This window comes from Xenopus tropicalis, chromosome 10 (genome assembly GCF_000004195.4).
Source record: "Xenopus tropicalis strain Nigerian chromosome 10, UCB_Xtro_10.0, whole genome shotgun sequence".
Lineage (NCBI taxonomy): Eukaryota > Metazoa > Chordata > Amphibia > Anura > Pipidae > Xenopus > Xenopus tropicalis.
Genome location: NC_030686.2, coordinates 11,408,150 through 11,427,834, shown reverse-complemented (window position 1 = coordinate 11,427,834; position 19,685 = coordinate 11,408,150).

Genomic DNA, 19,685 nt, shown 5'->3' with positions numbered 1-19,685 from the left:
GGTACGGTAGGAAGATATGATGTAACTTGATGTTTTGCGAGAGTTGGGGACATAAACAGTGCAGTTCAGGAAACCAGTACCTAGCTGTATAGTGCATAGCAAACCCACAACTAGGGTGGGGGTGGAAGGAAAGGAGGGGAACTGGCAGAAAGGGGCAATAGCCCTTAGAGGGTAATTTTTATAATGTCCGACAAGGGATTACTATGATTAGTGGTGGGACAGTGCAGTTATTGATGAGAGAACCCTATTAATTGGTGCTTGTAAAAGTCTCACAGCCTGCTTACTTTGATCCCTGATTGCTTAACTGATTAATTAGTCAATTAGATTCTGGCTTTCCCCAATCAACTGCATATAAATTCAGATGCAGCCTTGGGGATGGCACTAGTGTCAGGGGCAGGCACTGGTGCTACCATTTCCTAAGTGCCAACATTTCACAAGTGCTAGGAAGAAGGGAATGGCAGTTAAACAAGGCAGTGCCAACATTTCACAAGTGCTAGGAAGAAGGGAATGGCAGTTAAACAAGGCAGTGCCAACATTTCACAAGTGCTAGGAAGAAGGGAATGGCAGTTAAACAAGGCAGTGCCAACATTTCACAAGTGCTAGGAAGAAGGGAATGGCAGTTAAACAAGGCAGTTGGACAAGGCTTTGACAAGGCTCCAAACTATCTCCAATCAACACTGAACAACGTGGAATCGCAAGAAAACAACTTTGCTTATTCATGGTAGTTTGTTATTTCCTATCCCAAAATGTTTTATCCTGCCCTCCTCCTCTTTGCACTTTCATGTTTCCTAAAACATCTCCAGCCGCACCCTCCATCCAGTCAGAAAGGTATAGCAATCACTGCCTCTCTCCTCTCCTCTCCTTCCCTCTCAGCACATGAAGTTTTTAAATTGCTCTGCTCCGTAACCCCAGTTAACTCTTTCTCCTCATATAAAACAAAAACGTACAAATCCCGCTCTCACCTTGCATTCCTCTCCTTCCTGTTACTCGCTGCCGGTGACATTTCCCCCAACCCCGGCCCTTACCCCATCCCTGTTCTGTTAGGGACACGTTCCCCAAACCCACCCTGTACCCCTCTGAAGTACAGGACCCTTACCCCTATACCCAAAGCCTCTATTCAAATTTCCTGTGCCCTCTGGAATTCCCGCTCTGTCTGCAACAAACTCACCTCCATCCATGACCTTTTCATCGCTAAATCGCTTAACTTGTTTGCAATAACTGAGACCTGGCTTTCCCCTACTGACACTGCCTCACCTGCTGCTCTGTCCTTTGGGGGGCTACAACTTACTCACACTCCCAGGCCTGGAAACAGGGCAGGGGGTGGGGTAGGGCTCCTTCTCTCCCCCCGCTATTCATTTAAAGTCCTTCCACCTCCTCCTTCTCTTTCATTTTCCTCATTTGAGGTTCACTCTATTAAGCTCTTCGCCCCTGTTTCGCTTCGCATTGCGCCCATATACCGATCTCCTGGACCGACCTCACAATTCTTTGACAACTTTTCTGCCTGGCTTCCTTACTTCCTTTCCTCTGACTCCCCATCCATTGTACTAGGTGACTTTAACATACCTGTTAACAATCCTAATGCCCCTGCTACCTCTAAACTCCTTTCACTAACATCCTCCTTTGGGTTATCTCTGTGCTCTGACTCCCCCTCTCACTCTAATGGAAACTCCCTGGATCTTATATTTACAAAATGTTGTTCTACCTCCAACTTCACTAACTCCCCTTTCCCCCTCTCTGATCACAATCTGCTCACATTTCACCTCTCGCTTACTCCCTCTACACCCTCTGCTGCCCCCCAAACATACACATACCGAGACCTGCAATCCCTAAACACGTCACATCTCTCTTCTACCTTTGACTCTATTCATTCTAACATCCAAATGGTCTCTTGTCCTAATCAGGCTACCTCTGTCTACTACAGCACACTCACCACTGCCCTCAATGTGCTTGCTCCTGCCAAGACTAAACGCATGAGGCCCAAACCGCTCCAACCCTGGCACACAGCTCATACCAAATCCCTCCAAAAACAGTCACGTACACTTGAGCGCCGCTGGCGCAAATCAAGGTCAGAGTCAGATTTCTGCAGCTACAAATCTGCTCTGCTCTCCTACAACACCACCCTCTGCCAAGCTAAACAAACCTACTTCACTGCACTTATTAACTCCCTCTCTAAAAAACCTGCACAACTCTTCTCTACCTTTAACTCTCTGCTGTCCCCTCCTCCGCCCCCTCCGTGTGCTTCAGTCACTGCTCAAGCTATTGCTGAGCACTTTAAAAATAAAATTGACACCATCCGAAGTGACATTGCACAACTAAATCCCCATAACCATTCCCCTCCCTCCCTACATGCTCCCCAGTCTCTTCTTGGCTCCTTCTCCCCTGTGACTGAAGAGGAAGTCTCAAAACTGCTGTCTTCCTCCCACCTTACTACCTGCCCGCTTGATCCCATTCCTACCAAACTTCTACGTAATGCCAACCCCTGTCTTATCAAAGCCTTAACTCATCTATTCAATCTCTCGCTCTCTACTGGAATCTTTCCCTCCCAACTGAAACATGCACTTGTAACCCCTATTCTGAAAAAACCCTCCCTAGATCCTTCCAATCCTACTAACCTCCGACCTATCTCTCTGCTCCCATTCATCTCCAAACTGCTTGAGCACCTAGTATACAACCGACTGACGCTATTCCTCTCTGACAATAACCTCCTGGATCCCCTACAATCTGGTTTTAGACAACAACACTCCACAGAAACTGCTCTAACCCGACTAACAAATGACCTCCTTTCGGCTAAAGCCAAAAAACACTACTCGCTACTAATACTTCTCGATCTCTCTGCTGCTTTTGACACTGTGGATCACCCTCTTCTCCTCCAGACTCTCCGCTCTCTTGGCCTTCGTGACACTGCCATATCCTGGTTTTCATCTTATCTCTCAGATCGATCCTTCAGTGTCTCTTACAATGGGGAATCATCTTCTCCCCTGCCTCTTTCTGTTGGGGTTCCTCAAGGCTCTGTCCTGGGCCCCTTACTATTTTCTCTCTATACCTCCTCACTTGGCAAACTAATCAGTTCTTTTGGCTTTCAGTACCACCTCTATGCTGACGATACTCAGATCTATCTTTCCTCTCCTGATCTCAACCCAGAGCTTCTAACTCGCGTCTCTTCCTGCCTGTCCGCTATCTCCACTTGGATGTCCCAACATTACCTGAAATTAAACCTCTCTAAAACTGAACTGGTTCTCTTTCCCCCATCCAACGCCCACATTGTTCCCGAGGTATCTATAACGGTTAACAATTCTACCATCACCCCATCTTCCCAGGCCCGGTGCCTTGGGGTTATCCTTGATTCTGCCCTGTCCTTCACCCCTCATATCCAATCACTTATCAAATCACGTCACTTTCACCTAAGAAATATCTCCAAAATCCGATCATTTATCACCCAAGATGCTGCCAAAATTCTTATTCACTCTCTTATAATATCTCGCCTGGACTACTGTAACTCCCTATTAATTGGCCTTCCCCTCCAAAGACTGTCCCCTCTCCAGTCCATAATGAATACTGCTGCCCGGCTCATACACCTCTCCAACCGCTCCTCCTCTGCCATGCCGCTCTGCCAATCCCTGCACTGGCTTCCCCTACCATCCAGGATAAAATTCAAGCTATTGACCCTCACATTTAAAGCAGCCCATAACTCTGCCCCACCCTACATCTCTGAACTCATCTCTAGGTACCATCCAACCCGCTTGTTACGCTCCTCTACTGACCTGCTCCTCAACTCCTCTCTCATTCCCTCCTCACACGCTCGCATTCAAGACTTTGCAAGGGCTGCCCCCCTTCTCTGGAATTCGCTCCCACAAACTGTCAGACTTTCTCCCAATCTCTCTGCCTTCAAGAAATCTCTAAAAACACATTTATTTAGAGAGGCTTACCCTAATCTAGTTTAGCAATACCCTGTGCCCCACCTCTCACAACTCTGGTCATGCCCATTCCCACACCTTGTGTCGCAACCCTTTCTCCTTGTAGATTGTAAGCTCTTTTGGGCAGGGCCCTCTTCACCTCTTGTATCGGTTATTGATTGCTTTATATGTTACTCTGTATGTCCAATGTATGTAACCCACTTATTGTACAGCGCTGCGGAATATGTTGGCGCTTTATAAATAAATGTTAATGTAATGTAATGTAATGTATTATCTTCACTTTACTTTTATATAGTGCAAGTGAGTCTTTGCACTAGAATGCACACAGAATATGTGGCCCAAAATAATAAAGAATTTCTTCCATACCTCCTTGACTTAAAGTGCACCTATCACGCTATAATTGGTTTCCCCACAAGAGGCGCGGGCTATTAGGGCCTGCATTCCAGTTGCGGAAAACAATAGTTTTTTAAAAAAAGAAATGCAGCCCTGCCACTGCTAGGAGGAGGTGTGGGTAGCCATGTTGTTTGCTGCAAATGCACATAATGAGCATGTTTTCCCACTCACTCATTATGCACATGTGAATGTCACAACATGGTTGCCTGCACTGTGAGCTCCCTCCTGGTGTGGGCAGTCTAGCGCTGGTGGGGGCTATTTTTTTTTTTTCAAAAAAGGCTATTGTTTCCCCCCAACCAGAGTGTGGGCCCTATTAGCCTGCACCTCTGGTGGGGGAAATCAGTGCTTACCCTATCAAACAGCTTGGTTTGAATGGCAGACTGGAAGATTGATAGTAGTGGATTCTGAACAGAAAAGGAAATTATATAAATGATCAAAAAAATACTGGTGTAAGAAACTCTTATTACTGTATCTCTAATATTTGATGGCTTATTTTCTACTGTGAGTTGCCAAAATGGGTGAAGAACTGCACAATTCACTTGTTTCTTCTTGTGCTCCTCTATAATTGCACCTATTTGAAACCTGGTGCATGAGGAATAAAATGCAGCACGCTGATGTGCATCTAACCAGGTGACATCTAACCTTGCCTTCGCCAGGTAAACCATGGTGAGATCATGTAGAAGTCAATGGCAGATGCCCCTTCCCTTCCTGCTTTTGCGACAATTGGAAAAAGTCAGTTTTCACACAATAAGTTGAAAAATTCGGAATTTTCGTGACTTCAGATTCAGTTCAGACTTTTTAGTAAATGTAATCCATTCGTTATCCCATCCAATGGGCCCTGTATTTTCACTTTTTTCTTGTCCGATTCCTACTTGTGCACTCTCTTGTTAACTCCAATCTATTCTGTCTTGGTTTATATCACACTGTGACTTGACTGAATCCAGACTCCTGAACTATTTACAACCCAACCTAAATACTTTTATGATCTCTACAAGTTATCTCTATCTGTAACTTCCTAATTTATTGCCATGAACCTTTTTCTTTCAATAATTTTTATTTGCTTTTTTAACTTTTACAGATTGGATATCAGAATAAAACATTTTCATAATGAACGGCTTATATCCTAAGCAGGGCCAGAACTAGGGGTAGGCAGAAGAGGCAGCTGCCTAGGGCGCAATGATTGGGAGGGCGCCAGGCAGCCTCTCCTACCTACCCCTAGTCTTCTTCCTCTGTCATTGCCCCCGCCGCTTATCATTAGCGGTGGAGGCAATGACCGTTCGGATCGCGCCCCCCCGCACCTCTCCCCCACCTCCCTTGTGCTTTGGCGCGTATGCGCCGTTCGGGGGGGGGGGAGTGGCCGACCGGGTTGCCTAGGGCGCCCGGTCAGCTTGGCCCACCCCTGATCCTAAGAGAAAAGGGAAAAAAGAAAGAAAGAAGGAAGGAAGGAAGGAGTCCCAATTGATAAACAATGGCCATGAACCTTTTTCAATGTTCTAACAGTATATATGATGTGCCTTTCCAGCTTTTGTTTGTATTTTGCCTGACGAAGGGGCCTGGGTGCTTGGAAAGCTTGCAATTTTTACTTACTCAGTTAGCCAATAAAAAGGTATCACCTAACCTTACATATTCTAGTAAATGTAAGACATTCATGAAAACGAGTGCATTCAAATTTTAAAATACAAAAAACAATGTTAGGGTTTTAGTAAATCTGCCCCCAAATAAGCCCTTTTGAGTTTTAATCCCATGTTATTGTAGCCATCACAGATACATCTGTTTAGATTTCAGTCTTGTAAATGTAAGTGTGGTGATGGTGTACAAATGTGGTTAAGAGATACATTTTATTGCCTTCTTAAAAACGATATTGGAGCTCCTCACCGATCCCTATATCTGCCTATGTCTATATATACTTAGGTGTAACTGCTTGGAGTCATCCAGCGCACTTAGCCCAAATGCTAACTGAGTCATTTCTCTGCATGGGTGTATATTTAGATGTATACATACAAAGCCGTTCTGCAGCAGAAGTACTGTAGCTGAGTTCACGAGCGAGACGGGCTGCAGTAGGATGGAAGCCTGTGGTTATATCTGGAAACAATATAAAAATATATACATATTAGACCTTCCCGTATTCTCTTTGTATACATATGTTTGTGTGAGTATATATATCTCAATCAGCTCTTTGTAAATATAAATGCACAATTCACAGTCTATCAGAAAATTGCTGTATGCTGCAAATAGAAAGCAGATAGTTTTTATTTCCACTGTGGCTAGTTTGTATATTATATTACAGAATCTTGAGGGCACATAGGGAATGTACAGCCTCCATTTTACCTTATAAAATGGCACAAAGCTATTTTTCCATACCATAAAGTAATGCCTTTAAACCCCATAAATAAGTTTTTTGCCTAATAATAGAAAACATAATTCTAAGCAACTTTTCAATATGAATGTATTAACAATATGATTGCTATTGAAAGCAGCATTTGAACTCTTGGTTGTTTTTATTTAAACAATGTTTCAAAAGCCAGTCTCCTCCAGCAAGTCAGGTCTGTCAATCTGCTGCCTTGTGTTACATTGTTTCAAAAGCCAGAGCCCCCAGTGCAGAGAATAGAAATGGAATATTATTAATATTAATTATAAAGGACAATTAATAGCAGTTATATATACAAATAACTCAAGTACAAATTTGTACAAAATCTATATTGCAAACTTGCTTAGAATTTTGCCTTCTTTTATAAGGCAAAAAAAAAAAATATATTCTGGGTTGCCTTGTCATTTAAAAGCTCCCTCGCAATATAAAAAGAAACATCAAAATACTCCTGGGATTTGATTTATTTTAGGGCAGGCGTGGACTGAAACTCCTATATACAAATAAAGTCTTATTTGCTTTTTCCACGTGTCCCTTGAGTGTTGAGTGGTAATAATCTACACTTCTGTGTGCCCTGGCAGCACCCACTCTGACTGGTAGGTGCCAACTTCAGACGAAAACTGCCTACTTGTCTGGTTTTTATTACAAGTTGGTAAATAGGAGAGTGACCTTTTATTTTTCTACTGCTAGATATCTAATAATCATTGCAGCTCATTGTGTACAGGCAAAAAGCACCACACTTTCAAGAGTTTACATAAATATAAAATGCAGTTTAAAAAAAACTAAGCAATTTAAGAAATAGGAGAGTAAAATTAATTTTATTGTTAGGTTTCTAATTCTATGTACAGTTTATTGAGTATATCAAAAAAAATTCTACACATACAGACAAGAAGCTCGGCACTCTCAGATCTGAGAACATTTTTAAATTTTTTCTGTCTTTGAACAAGCGATTGTCACTTGCAGTTGTTCTTAGCTTTAAAGAGGTAGTTTACCTTCTTTAGTATGTTATAGAATTACCAATTCTGAGCAAATTTTCAATTGTCTTTATTTTTTGTTATAGTTTTTCAATTATTTGCCTTCTTCTTCCAAATTTTGCAGCTTTCAAACGGGGGTCACTGACCCCACAGCCAAAAAACTATTGCTCTGAGGTTAGTTTTAATGTTATTGTTACTTTTTGTAACTTTCTTTTCTAATTAGGCCCTCTCCTATTCATCTACCAGTCTCTCATCCAAACCTCTCCCTGGTTGCTCAGCTTACTGCAAATAACTCCAAATAAATGACTGGAGAGCTCCTGAACTGAAAATGAAATAACTAAAAAACTACAAATACTAAATAAAGACAAACTGCAAACTATCTCGAATATAATCTCTACATCATACTAAAAGTTAACTCAAGGGTGAACAACCCCACTAAGATGATTTGACATTGCAAAGGCATGGAATTTTGCTTATGCAACTGTGTCTTATTTTTTTTTTTTTTAGCACTCGCCTACATAGTAAAACTTGAGTGCGACGGATTTTTTTCACACACAAGTGAATCTCGCATTGTTCCATTCATTTTCAACAAGGCTGGAAATCTTAAATGGTGTAATAAATTAGGGGGAGAAAATTATATAAAGTTTGGCTTCTATAGAAACTTGGCAGCTTTTACTCGTGTTTTTACTCGAGTTTTTTTATGGAGCTTTTACATTTTTTTTCCCTTTGATAAATAAATTGTGACTATATGAGGTTGTAAAAAATATTCTAGCATGTACTCACATTTTTTGCCAATTCAAGAACACAAGGCAAGCTTGAATTTTGATATTTCTGCCCTGTGTGTTCATATTTAGTTCAGGTTTACCACTTGTAAAAAAAAAAAATATTAATCCTTGCATACAATTCCTATCAGGGAATAATGGCTTAGATTGGTGTTAGTGCTCTAACATCAAAGCACTCTAAGCAGTTGAACACATTCTAAGAAATTGACATATATCTTCAAATGTATATATATATATATATATATACATATATATCAATAAGACATTTTGATACATTTGTTAAAACATATTCCTGGCAATCAATGAAAATATTCCTGGGCAGTTGGTTTATCCCGAAAAAAATAAGAGAGAAATGGAGAGGAAGTTGAAGCAATAGAAGATAAAAACGTTATCATACTCGCAGGTCTTTCACACAAGACATGTTTTATTTGAAAATCCAAGGTTTTTGGTCACACAACGTGACCTTCCTCAGTGACAAAACTACTGAAATTTGGTTGGATACACAGTTATGGTGCAATAAAATTCATTTTTTTTTGCACCTGGGCAGCGGTTTTTACATTGTTTGGTATATTTAAATATAATTATTTGTGTGTGTGTGTGTGTGTGTGAGAAATACAATAATATAAAGTGTTTGCTGCACACAAAATGTAACTTATTTGGCAGGACAAAAGGGCTGATGCTTTTATGGCCCACTTCATTTATATTGCATTCATGTGGCCTGTAACACAAGTATGTTTGGCTGTAGTGTGTGTTACACTACAGCTAGACTACAATTGCAAGAAAATACAGGACGTTACTTCACGCTATACTGTGTATTCACAGTGTAACAAAAAAAGGCATTTTTATTTTTAGCTGTCCATGTTGCGCGCAGCAGGCACACACTTGTATACACCTACCTGTGCCTGTATTCTGTGCTGTCTGTGTAGTGCCTGGACACTGCTCTCTTGCATTTCATGTAGAAACTCTCATTGTGTAGGTTCAGATCACCTCTCTGATGTGTGGGTCCCTGCACTTTATTTTTTTTTTTAGTAATCAAAGGCCCACTATACAAACATTTTGTCGCTTTTCATTTCACACCTCTCCTCCCCGCTGTGAAATAAGTTCTAATAAATAAGAGATGAGGGGGCTGGCAGGAAATAACTTTCTCTTGTAATCAGAAGTGGTTTTGTGTTAAAAAAGCTGACAATCTATTGTAAAAGGGTTACCTTTTATCTGCAGTGTCCTCACTGGACAAAAGGGGAGACACGAATAGCTGAATTTGCTCATTTCACATGAGACCTAGCAATAAATCAGAACATACAGTAAGTAAAATGTCACTTTCTACGGTTGCCTTACCATCTAAGACAGGTACATTAAAAGCGTGTATTACAAGCGTGTATTTCAATTTTTGGAAAATGCATATGCTAAAACCACACAATTTTTAAAATACTGACAGTAAACCAAATCATTATAGTGCATATTAGAACATTCTGAACAATTCTGTATTTTGAACTCTCCTGCATCTCAGAACAGTGATCCCCAACTAGTGGCCTAAGAGCAACATGTTCTTCACCAAACCCCTTGGATGTTGCTCCCAGTGGCCTCAAAGCAGGTGCTTTTTTTTTTAATTCCTTATTATTATTGCTATAGTACTATTTAGTGTGAAGGGGCAGACTGGGGAGGGTTTAATATCCAGAGTGTTAGGTGGTATGAATTAATAAAGATTTCATAAAATGAAATGTAAAACTTTTCTCAAACAAGAGGCTTCAAGCAGTCCAAGCAGGACCTTTTTCCTAGACACTTCTACAAATATTAATGTGAGAGGATGTGAATTATTGTATGGATCTTTTGCACAGGAAAGGTTCAAATTTAAGCTAACTTTTAATATGTTTTTAATTGGTCTTAATTTTTTATAGTTTTTGAAATATTTGCCTTCGTCTTCTACCTCTTTCCAGCTTTTAAATGGGGGTCATGGACTCTGGAATCCAAAAAAAACTGTGAGGCGACAATTTTGTTGTTCTGGTTACTTTTTAGTACTTACCTTCCTGTTCATGCCATCTTCTATTAATATTCTAGTCTCTCATTTAAATCCAAGCCTAGTTGCTAGGGTAAGTTGAACCCCAGCACCAGATAGCTGCTGAAATTCCAAACTTGACAGCTGCTACATAAAAAGCCAAATAATTAAAAAAAAACACATATAGTAAAAAAATGAAGACCAGTTGCAAATTGTCTCAGAGCAGCACTCTCTACATCATACTAAAAGTTAATTTGACGGTGAACAAATCGCTTTCCTTCCAGGGACCTGCTTAACCCATTAGGGCACCATAATTTTTTCTGCAGTATATTATTTACCATGTCTTTGATTTAGAGAATAGTGATGTACTACAGACAAGTCCTTGGAGTTCTGAGGTAGTCAGAAGGCCAAGTCATTTCACTGGAGAAACTTCATTTAGAATTTAAAGTTGCAGTTACAACTGCATTTTTATATGGGGCCGGTTTACCTCCATATTTTCAATGTTATAAACATCTAAAATTACATTATAATATACAGATTATAACATATGCATGCCCTCTTTATCTCTTTTATTAGTCATTTGTGTAATACTGCTCTGTCACTTAGCACCCTCTGCTGGTGGTATTATTATATTACTATACACACTCTTTAAAAAGGTAAATCTATGGGGCCTGTTGGGTTTTCCAGATAAGGGGTCTTTCTTTAATTTAGACCACCATACCTTAAGTCTAATAAATTATTTAAACATTAAATTAATCCAATATGATTATGGTTTTATTGTTACAGGTACAAAGGAACTCATTGCCCCTAGGGCCAAACGAACAAATTACAGCATAGGCGCTGTCGAACCAAGGACCACATCAACTAGCTGATGTGGTTCCCGATCTGATGGAAAATCAAACCTGCCCGATCAAGATCTGGCCAATTTTAAGCCAGATGTTGGTTGGGTAGGCCCATCGGGGAAGCTGCTGAATTGGTCTGAAGGACTTAAATCAGCAGCTGAAATTTTTATTGGGGAAAACTGAGCTTTGTGTCAAGTATGGAATAACTTGGACCACAGTGAAATGTGGATAATTTTCTGTAGCACTAAAAATCCAAATCGGAGAAAAAAATCTGAAGGTTAGTAAATGGCCCCCTTAATGTGTATATATGAATATAATGGGATGCCATGCACATTGTTGGAGGGATAGGGAATGGAGCTTCATTCACTTTGGGTAAGTGAACTATGTGATGGGATTTATTGTAGCACAGTGAGCTATACATTATTTTGGGTAGGTAGGTTATCTGAGGCATTATATGGGGAGCACATAAAGCTGTAGCTAATTTACTGTGGGTTGGTGAGCTATATTATAAGTGAGCTGTGGATTATTTACTAGATGCTTAAAAGTTATTCGCCACACAAAATATTAACATTGTTCAAGTTAAAACGCCTATTATTTGGCACAGGTCTCTTGCCACTAACATCAGTGACATTCTATTTCAATAACAGTTAGTAAATAACTTCTTTTATAGGCATTGCCTGTAATAAGTCAGTGTGTTGTTTTTCTGTGCGTTTTCCACAAAACAGATCCCACACCTGTGTAGTCTTTTACAGAGACTGATGTGCAAAAGTCTGCGTTGTTTTTAATTGGTCACACTCGCCATCTAGTGGCAACAATTATTGTTAAGATTGTTAGCAGGTTTTAGAGAAGAAATATAAAAATGAAACAAATGCACCTATGAACACAAAAGTACAGGGATTGATATTTTGTGGCCATGTTTACTGACACAGTAATCACTAATAAAAACAATATATATGCATGGTGATGAACTGATTGGAAAGATTGTCCTGTGGCCCATCTTCTTGCTAAATATCTGTCATTGCAAGTGTGGTTTTCTCTCATTATAGTGTGTATCCTCGCAACTTGGGGAGGTTATTCTTGTTCATTAAGAATTAACGACCACTTCTGACTAAGACTATGCAGGTAGCACACTGTTAGCCCAAGGGACGCTCAGACCACACTTTCCTAAGGGAGGGGGGAGGGAGTTCTTGGAATTCTTGTGGGAGGGGGGAGCAGGAGATGGGAGAGAGGAGAGAGCTGTGCCCACTCTGGCCCAGGGAATTAAGGATTTTTCTGAGAGAGGAAGTCAGACACCCAAAGATCATGTTTACAAAGGAGACAAGAAATCCTGTTGATTTCCTTTTGACAGAGGACTCAGTGCAGCATTTATGTGAGTGCTTATGGCTGTATTTACATTTACAGACCTTTCTGATAAAGCTTACTTAGTTTTTATCTTTCTTTCTCCTTTAAGCTTTACTCATTTACTCTACCAAGTTTATTGTATTGCTGCCTGGCCACTTCAGCTGCTGTTGGTTCAGGGCAGTGGGCTCAGCTGGGATATTTTTGCAGTATCTCACCACTGAGAAATTAGTTAGCACCCCCTAGTCTGCCCATTAGATCACTTATGCGTTGTTAGGCTAAGGACCCACAGAGCGAGTTAGTCAGCCACAATAGATCACTGCTACCGCAGGCAACTAACCACTCCAAAATGCCTTTCCGCCAGCAACAAAAGAAGTTGCCAGTGGAAAGGGCTTCCTGAAGTCACGCAGAGTTTCCTCCTGCAGGCAACTTCACACAACTTCGGAAAGCCAAAGCGATGCGTCGCCCTTTCCACCAGAGACTCCTATTGTTTCCGGTGGCATGGCATCTGATGGCAACTCGGGGAGATTAGTCGCCCGCGAACAGGGAGATTTGTCGCGGGCGACTAATCTCCCCGTGTGCCAGAGCCCTTAGACTTTCAGGCAGTTTCAGTTTATTTAATCTAGCCTGCTAATCACAAAGTCATTGTTCTATTTCCCAAAATTGTTCTTATCTTCCTAGTGAATGTCCCGTTAATCCTTGCCACTGGAATCTTTTCCTTGCCTAACAGGCGTCTGCATGACAACACTGACATCTCCTGGTTGGTTTACAATACGCTGTATCTATGGGAAAGTCTCTTCTGCTTTTAAAGTGGCAAAGACTTCCCTGTGTTTGGGAAATATACATAGTTTAGCCATAACTGCACTGTGCATTTCAGAGTGATGGACACAGCCACTGTATAAATGCGTACATTGAACTCTACAGGAGGATGACTTATTGGGTCTCAGTGTACTGTACATCAGTGCTGACCAACTGGAGGCCCACAAGCGGCATCCGCCTGCAGCCACCCCCCCCCCCCCCCATTTGTGTGGCCCTCTATTTGTCTGGCTGCTGTGACTGTATCTTTGTGTAAGCTTTAAATAGTATCAGTACAGAGATCAACTGGCCCCCTGCATTGTTCACACCTCAGACAGTAAGTGCCTACAATGTTAACCTGCTAAAACCTCAGACAGACTGTAGGAGCAGTACCGGCATTGTCACTGTACGTACTGTAGGACAAACTGTTCATCTTGAAGTGGTCATGATCAGTTACTTCCGTAGTCATAATAGGTTTCTCTATTTTCTTCCCTACTCTACCTGTGTGTGCCATACTCTACCCTATGCTGCCTCTGTGTGCCATCCTCTGCCTGCCCTATGCTGCCTGTGTGTGCGCCATACTCTGCCTGCCCTATGCTGCCTGTGTGTGCGCCATACTCTGCCTGCCCTATGCTGCCTGTGTGTGCGCCATACTCTGCCTGCCCTATGCTGCCTGTGTGTGCCATCCTCTGCCTGCCCTATGCTGCCTGTGTGTGCCATCCTCTGCCTGCCCTATGCAACCTGTGTGTGCTATACTCTGCCTGCCCTATGCTGCCTGTGTGTGCTATACTCTGCCTACCCTATGGGAGGTGAATCTGAGTTTGTTAGCATCTGGAAATAGTTGGTAGAGGGTCCCTAAGGTGTGGCATTAAATGCTGGGGTTGCTGTGCTACCCACAGGGGTGGAGGAGGCAGATGGATTTAAGGGTATAATACACTTCTTTCACATATAAGTGATGGGTGATATCCTTGCAGTGAGTACCAACCTTTTATTTTTGGTTTGCTGCCACCATTAATGTGGGTATGGTCTAAAAAGCTCTTCTGATAACATGGGTGTGGTTTAATAAAAGGGAGTGGTCAAAACAGGCTTCGTTTATTATTATTTTATTATTCGTCCCTCCACCAGAAATTGGACAGCACCTCTGCACATCAAGGAAATGACCCAGGGCTCATTTAAGAGCATAGGGGCTAAACAGCACCAGTGCATTTGCACACAGTTAGCATTCAGATATTTGGTTTCATTTTATAACAAGTGGTAACTGACCAAAGCTATTTACTGATTGGTTGTAATAATGGATAACTGTGCCTATGTTTGTAAATAAGCCCTGTTGCTGTCCTGTTTAGCCGAATTACAGCAAGATATATTCCAAGTGACAATACTGTGTCTGGAGCACAGAAAGGTACCCGCCTAGGGCACAACAATGGGGGGGGCACTAGGCAGGTACCTTTCCTGCCTACCCCTACTCTGCGCTCTCTTGTCATTGACCCTGCTGTTTGTCATTGCGCGGTGGGGCAATGACCCCCGCAACGGCAACTGAGTTGCTTGGCCTGCCCCTGCTGGGGTGATGGAGAGGCAAGAATGGGATCAAAGTGAGGTTTAAACTGTAAGCTACAGATATAATAAACATGTATAATAATGTTTTAGGTGAAAGGTATGAATCCCAAATCAAAGACCACCAGTAAAATAAATTTTAGTACAGGTATAGGACCCATTATCCAGAATACTCAGAACCAAGGGTATTCTGGATAAGGATCACCATACCTTAAGTCTACTAAAAAATCAATAAAACATTAATTAAATCCAACAGGATTGTTTTGTATCCAATACTGATTATTTTTATCTTATTTGGGATCAATTACAAGGTACTGTTGTATTACTACAGAGAAAACAGGATTCTGAATTATTTGATTAAAATTGAGTCTATGGGTGACGGGTTTTCCGTAATTCGGTGCTTTCTGGATAACGGGTTTCCGGATAAGGGATCCCATACCTGTAATAAATATGTTACCCCATTAAAATCCTTATAATGTGCCATACCATAAAATGAATTCACCTTTTGTAATGCCCCTGCTATCTACAATGGATCTGTGAAGTTTGATTTTCCCATCAGATCAGGGATAGCATTGGCTCGTTGATGCAGTTCTCGGTCCAATGGCCCCCATACCCGCCATTTTAATTCAAAATCTTAGGTGGAGAAGATCTTAACATGTATGGAAACCTTAACTCAGATGGACAACCAGACTGACGTAAGCATTAACTTTCTGTACTAAATGACTACTACTATACCCAGCAATGCAGAAGCATCAATGTACTTTGGAAATAGGGGTAGCAGACCCTAGAGGAGGGAGGACACTCCTGATGCACAATTTAAATAGAAAAACAAATCATCTGAGGGCTTGTTTGGCCATAAAACAATTTTGCTGTAGCGCACTGTAACTTCTAATTACAGCACTGTTTTGGGTGATGCAAGCACAATTTCAGTATTGGGTACAATTCAAGTATAATTTGTCACAAAATAAAACTATTGGCTAGTATGGGGAAGATGGAAATCTTGCTGTAGTGCTCACTTTCTCCATTTCAGCATTTAAAGGAGAAAGAAAGGTAAAAACTAAGTAAGCTTTATCAGAAAGGTCTATGTAAATACAGCCATAAGCACTCACAGAAATACAAAAAATTTAGTTGTGTCTGTAATTCCTGTGCCAGAGACATGCAGCTTTCTGTTCTCTGCTCTTTCCAGCTCCCCTACCTCAAGAATGCTAAGAACTCACTCCCCCCCTTAGGAATGTGGATCTGAGCCAATCAGCAGGAAGCTGACCCATAGGGGCCCATTTATTTACTCACGAACCGGCCGAATGTGTCCGATTGCGTTTTTTTCGTAATGATCGGTAATTGGCGATTTTTTCGTAAAACTATTGCAACTTTTTCGTAGCCATTCCGAAAGTTGCGCAAAATGTTGCGATTTTTTCGTAGCGTTCGGATTCATTCAAGCTTTAGTATGGTGACTTTTCTTGGGCCAGGTTGGAGCTGCAGGGTGCCATTGAGTCCTATGGGAGGCTTCCAAAATCATGCTAAGTCTGAAAGTTTCGCCCGACGCTTACGAGCGCTCAATACGAAAAAGTCGCGACAAGATACGAGCGAATCGTAATGGCTACGAAAAACTTGCGTTTTTTCGCGAAAATCGTATTGGTAACGAAAAAGTTGCGACAATTTCCGAAAAGTTGTGAAGGCGACGAAAAAATCGCAAAAAATACGAAAAAGTCACAAAATGTTCTTTTTCCAATCGGAATTTTTCCAATTCGGATTCGAATTCGTGTCTTAGTAAATCAGCCCCATAGTCTTACTAATGGAGCATGTTCACTTGGTCTGCAGGTCTGTGCAGAAGTGAGGCGTTATGGGAATTTTCTTTACACAGCTCAGCGTTTTTTCTTCCTGTTTGTCTTCAGATCTTCTCAACAGGTGATATATGGGGAGACTTAAGGGCACTATTGAGACAACTGAAGGTATGCCCACAGCTTAAGATTAACTCTTTATTAGCCTTTCCTTCTCCTTTAATATGGTCCTCCAATAGGGTTGACACCTTTCTGGGCTTACCTTACCAGCCTGTAGGAGGAGGGTGTGGGCCAGACCCGGACAGGAAAGCTGTAGATTCTGGCAAATTCCCGATGTGAAACTGTAAGATGCTATAGACCAGTGATCCCCAACCAGTGGCTTGTGAGCAACATGTTGCTCCCCAACCCTTTGGTTGTTGCTCCAGTGGCCTCAAAGCAGGTGCTTATTTTTGAATTTCTGGTTATGAGGCAAGTTTTAATTGCATAAAAACCCAGTCTAATTGCCAAACAGAGCCTTCTATAGGCTGCCAGTCAACATAGGGGCTACCAAATAGCCAATTATAGCTCTCATTAGCACCTCCAGGAACTTTTTTCATGCTTGTGTTGCTCTCCAAAACTTTTGCCATTTGAATGTGGCTCACAGGTATAAAAGGTTGGGGATCCCACCCATAGACAGTGACTATTTATTGGGCATGTGGGGGCTGTTTGAGCCTTTGGCTACCTGAAATACCGGGGGCTATTTTACATCTCAATCTAGACCTAGTTTGGGCAGTGACATCAATAGTGGTTTCGCCAACAGAAAGGTTCAGGGAAGGATGGGGAACTACAAAGTATGGACTAAGACTGGTCAAATACTGGTGGGGACAGGGCTAGAACTAGGTGTAGGAAGAAGAGGCACGTTCCTAGGTTTCAACAGAAAAGGGGCCACTAGGCACACACCTCTTCTGCTCTCTTATTTCAGTTTTATACCTGTGTGACACTATTGTTTGTTGAATCACCGTTCCCATTGATGAAGTGAGCTATCAAGGGGCTCCCCGCTATGCCCTAACATGCATAGCATATGTGCTCCTTCTTGTCTCCCCCGCCCCCCTCTGTCACCACATCACATCACTGTGGGGGGGGGCAAACAAGGGCTTTCCCAGGGTGCTCCTTACCTTTGGCATGGCACTGGGTGGGAACTTTCCACTGGAGCAGTGACTGATGTGGATGATGTATAATCTCTGTAAAGCGATGTGGACTATATCGGGCCATATACTGTAAATAAAGAAAAATAATATTTAAAAAGGCACCTTAACAGCATTGATTGGGCACTAGAAAATAATATGTTTAGCTGATTCCAAAGGCGGAGCCAACCACAAACTCAATTCACAATTCCCATAACATTGTATTAATAAAGCTGCAAGCGGCCAGATAAGCCTATTCCAGGACACAGAGTAGTGTTCTTTTATCATAATGAACTAATGAGAAATGGGACATTCTCTATTCCCTACTTCAGCATTATAAACTGAAATGGCATTTATGATTTAAGAACAACCTCTATGGGAAACTTGAATTCTGGCAGATTAATATTTAATAGCCTGCCTTAGTCAGAGAACAGGGAATTTTTTTTAACATAAAGTAAAATACAAGTGTGGGATCCATTATCCGGAAACCCATTATTCAGAGAGCTCCCAGTTTCAGGATGGCCATCTCCCATTGACTCCATTTTAATCAAATAATTACATTTTTCTCTGTAATAATAGTTGGGATCAAGTACAAAGTACCGTTCTAAGATATAATTCGTATTGGAGGCAAAACAATCCTCTTGAGTTTATTAAATGTTAAATAGTTTTTTTTAGTAGACTTAGGTATGGAGATCCAAATTACGCAAAAATCCAGAATACCCCAGGTCCCAGGCATTCTGGATAACAGGTCCCATACCTGTATGTATGTGTATTACCCTGAAAGCTAAGATGTGCATAAAACAACATATATACTTAAAGCATCACACAGAATATCAAGAAGCAAATGAAGCCCTAATGATCTGTGCCTCCAAAGATGCCTCCAGCCTCTTTTCTGCTGATTCGCAGCACACACTCTCTATGCGCTATTATTCTAGCACCCACTGCTGATGTGTATACCTGGATTCTATAGTGGCCATGTCCAGAACAATATTATCATGCCCCTTTACTGATATTGGCCTTATTATCTTTGTATACACTTTAGACCCTTGTAACAGTTTAAACAATACTGTCGTTTGACTGCTGGGGGCATCACAAGATGTGCAGAAATCCCGATGAGATCACATGATGTGTCCAAGCATGACAACATCCAGACTGCATGGCCCGGAGTCATTTTCTTGAAGAAACCGGATGTGAATGGGTGTGGCCATATTGCATCGCGGTGTGGCCTAAATGTATCAAAGGATTTAGACTGCACTTCTTAGCGATGTAAGAGTTCCCTGCCAGTTGTGGAGGTTGCTGGGGCTTCCAGAAATATAAAAGGGCTAACGCTGTGTCTGCTATGTCTTATTAAAGGGGAACTCCGGCTTCCAAACCAACACAGAAGCCCCTAACATACCTACACTGTAATCTGCTTCAAAAAGTATGACTAAATACAATCCAGCAGCAAAACAGTTCTACTCTTTCTGCATTATCTGAAATCCTGGAAGGGGAGGAGGGACTAAAACTTTGATGTTACAAATTGTAACAACTTCTCCACAATTTACAGACAGCATGCAGGAGCTACATAACCCACAATGCATTGCACTGGGATGTTCCTTTCCTTATTGAAATCACGTGTGCAGCAGGGAAGTGTGGGATTGGGAGGATGCAGGCTGAAGGCAGGCTGAGGACAGGTGACTACTGTTACATTTTATCTGAGAGTCAAAGTAGTCAGCCAGATCAGCAGGGGAACAGGGGGCGGGGCTTAGGGAACTGTTCCAAACCATATTATTATATTAAAAATAATACAAAGACTGC